The sequence below is a fragment of the Centrocercus urophasianus genome, unplaced genomic scaffold, assembly GCF_019232065.1.
Source record: "Centrocercus urophasianus isolate 14NV4802_14NV808 unplaced genomic scaffold, USGS_Curo_1.0 seq_268, whole genome shotgun sequence".
Taxonomy (NCBI): Eukaryota; Metazoa; Chordata; class Aves; order Galliformes; family Phasianidae; genus Centrocercus; species Centrocercus urophasianus.
Genome location: NW_024884831.1, coordinates 92,550 through 96,174, shown reverse-complemented (window position 1 = coordinate 96,174; position 3,625 = coordinate 92,550).

Genomic DNA, 3,625 nt, shown 5'->3' with positions numbered 1-3,625 from the left:
CTCACCCCACTGCCCACCTCCAGACGTGCCAGGAATGGCCACCAGCACACAGGGGAGCATCCAACATCCAGAGGAGGAACAGGCAGGGAACCGAGCCCTGCACTCCAAGCTGGGCAGGGTATGTTTAGCTGGGAACTGCACAAGGAACCACAGCCCGTCACCTCGGGCTTCTTTGATTTCATTCACTGCCTATTTTCCCAGAGACAGAAGCCAACTTCAAACAGCGATGACGTCTGCTGGATTTCGTGCACCAAAAGCACACCCACGGATGGGGCACTGATTTGGTCACAGCACATTCTGGAGGTGATTTCCTAACAGTTGCTCCTTCTCATGGGCAGAAATGAAGGATGTTTGGAGGCAGTGAGCGCTGCGCTGTATCACATCAGTGCTAAAGGAACACAGGGAGGCTGTTATCTCCATTCTGGGGTGGCTTAAGGCCCTTCACAGAGCCACAGAACAGCCCAAGTCAGAAGCGATCCATGTGGATCACTGAGCACAGCTCCCCTCCAGGGCTCAGCTGTCCTTGAAGGAGCTGGAAAGGTTTGGAGGGTTTTGGCTATTTCTGAGACCTTCTGCAGTACCCAGAGCTGCCAAAGAAAGGATGAAAGACTTCCCCAGCCAGACATCAGCACACAGACGGGACCTCGAAGCCTGGGAATGAGGCCATCCACTGAAAGGCATCATATTTCTAGATGGTGATAAGATTCATCCTTCAGCCACAGAGTGTTTGAGGCTGGCAGGGAACTCCGTGTCCACATGCTTTAACCTCTGCCGCAATGGGGACACGCAGAGCTGTGCCCAGCCCCACATCCAGGTGGCTCTGGAGATCCCCAAGGAGGAAGATCTCATACCTCTCTGTGTCCCCACACCAGGCTCCACCAGCTGCACAGCACAGAAATGCTTCCTCATGTTCGTTAGGAGCAACCTGTGTTGTAATTTCTGCCTGGGCACCACTGGGCACCTCCCTCCAAGTATTGATGGGTGCAGATGGGATCCCCCTGAGCCTCCCTTTGGGTATTTGTGTACACAGATGGGATCCCCTGAGCCTCCCTTTGGGTATTTGTGTACACAGATGGGATCCCCTGAGCCTCCCTTTGGGTATTTGTGTACACGGATGGGATCCCCTCAGCCCCTCTGCTCCAGGCTCAGCAGCCCCAGCCCTCAGCAGAGCAGCTCCGCACCCTGCAGCATCCTCATGGCACTGCAGTGGGCTTCTCTCCAGTATGTCCACAACTCTCCTGTACTGGGAGCCCAGCTTTGGGCTCAGTGCTGCCGGGGTGGCTGTGAACAGGAGCAGATCCCCTCCCCCCATCGCTCAGCTCTCGGTCAGCATGGTGCCCACCAGGAGCCCGGGTCCTTCTCCACCACGCTGCATCCCAGCTGCGTGTTTCCAGCAGATCTTGGTGGTGGTGGAGGGGAATTTCCCTTGGCTGTCCATGAGCTGCGTGAGGAACGGATCCCGAATTCAGAAATGCTTTGGGCACCGCCTGGGTCCCTCCCCGCTGCAGGTTCTGCCCAAAATTCACGAGGCAGTTCCACCCATAGAGAGCTCCGTGCCTCCCTGCTGGGGCTTCCTCCAGGCACAAAGGTTGACCAGGACCCCCGGGACCCTCATTCCCTCAGACCCCGAGCCAGGCTATCAGGCAGACTTGGGCTGACTGCTAGGGCTCTTTCTATTCCTCTCCGTTCCTCCGGCGCTGCTCATTTAGCTCACTGTTCAGTCTGCTGAGAAACTTCTGGTCTTAGATCATCTCTGCAGAACTAAACGAGAAATCGCCTGCTAACCGGAGCCAATTAGCGGCAGCTCGGGAAGAGGCAGCGATGGGGGAGCGGCAGCCACTCGCATTCCTTTGCTCAGACAGCGGCGAGAGAGCAGCGCTCGGCTAATTAGCACAGAGCACTATTTTAAAGCCGGAGCCGAGGAGCCCTCGGGTCAGATCCAGCGTCCGCCAGGAGCGGCGGCAGCTCAGCAGGTTGCAGCAGCGCGATGGGGCGGCGAGCGGCGCCGCTCCGAGCCGCGTCCCTTCAAGTCCCAACACCTCTGCCTGACTGCGACCGACGCGTCCTGAGAAGACGGAGCAGAACTGCAAACCCTCAGGAGACAATTAATTAAGAGCTTTCGTCTCCCCTCGTATAACCGCAGATATTGATTTGCTCTTTAAAGCGCTCCGTTGCGCATCCCAGCCAGTAAAACACCCACAGCGGTGGTTGGATTGGTGCCTCTCCGCCCTGACAGCTAAAAGGGTTTTATATTGCCGGGTTTGCTTCATCAGATCTTAAAGAGCCCTATCGGAAAGACAAAATGCAGTTTTATCTGCCGACAAAGAGGATAAGGGGATTTCTGAAAATTACGCCTTTAATCCTGCAAGATCACAGCCCTCCAGAATTTGGACAACCTGTCTGATAAGTCGAGCAAATGCAGGAGCAGCCAGCGGCGGTGCATTAGCATGCACCTCACCCCGGCAGATCCTCCTCACAAAGGGAGGAGGAAGGCTGGCTCTGCTGGAGATGCACCACAGGAGCACAGAGGCTGCAGAGAGCTGCAAAGAATTACCAAACCCACACCCAGAAGGAGATGGGATCCAGGAGGATGCTTGCAGTCCGCTGCTGACCCAGCCAAACCCTTCAAACATTTTGCTCTATTAAGGAAAGAAAAAGCGAATCGTGAATCATTCCAGCAGTGCCTCCTGCTCAGTGCCACCCAGGAGTGACAGGAGGTGATGAATTGGTCCCTGGGAGCATTTTGGCCGCTGAAGGTCAGCGGCTTTGTGACGCCTGGCGATGGAGGAACCCGAGCAGAAGGTGGGAGCTGCTCCGTAAAGAAGGAAATCATTTACGACTAAGAAACCTTTAACATTCTGGCTGCTGAGTCTTTACATGTGGCCCAGTCAAAATCGGGTGCCCTAAACACGGCATTTGGCGTCCACACACACAAACTGTGCTGGGAAATGAGTCCAGCTCCTCGTAAACTGATGTTCACATCACAGCTCCCTGCACGTGGCAGGCACTGAGCACAGCACCCAGAAGGACACTTCCCAGAAGGCCACCCCGGCTGCCACAGCACCCACTGAGCACCATGGCTCCACAGCACAGATCTGCTCCAACACAACGGGTGCACAACTGCTGGCTCAGCAGCTCACAGCTCAGCTTCACCAAAATCACCTTGGGGAAATGGGCACGGGTGGAACAGGAGCAGGAATCAGGGCATGGCACAGCTCCACAGGGCACAGCAGAGCTCCTAGGGCATGGGAAAGCTCCCAGGACATGGCACAGCCCCTAGGGCATGGCACAGCTCCCCAGGGCCTGGCACAGCTCCCCAGGACATGGCACAGCCCGTAGGGCATGGCACAGCTCCTCTAAGCATGGCACAGCTCCTAGGGCATGGCACAGCTCCCCAGGTCATGGCACAGCTCCTAGGGCATGGCACAGCTCCCTAGGGCACAGCACAGCTCCCCAGGACATGGCACAGCCCATAGGGCATGGCACAGCTCCTCTAAGCATGGCACAGCTCCTAGGGCATGGCACAGCTCCCCAGGTCATGGCACAGCCCCTAGGTCATGGCACAGCTCTCCAGGTCATGGCACAGCTCCTAGGGCACAGCACAGCTCCCCAGGGCCTGGCACAG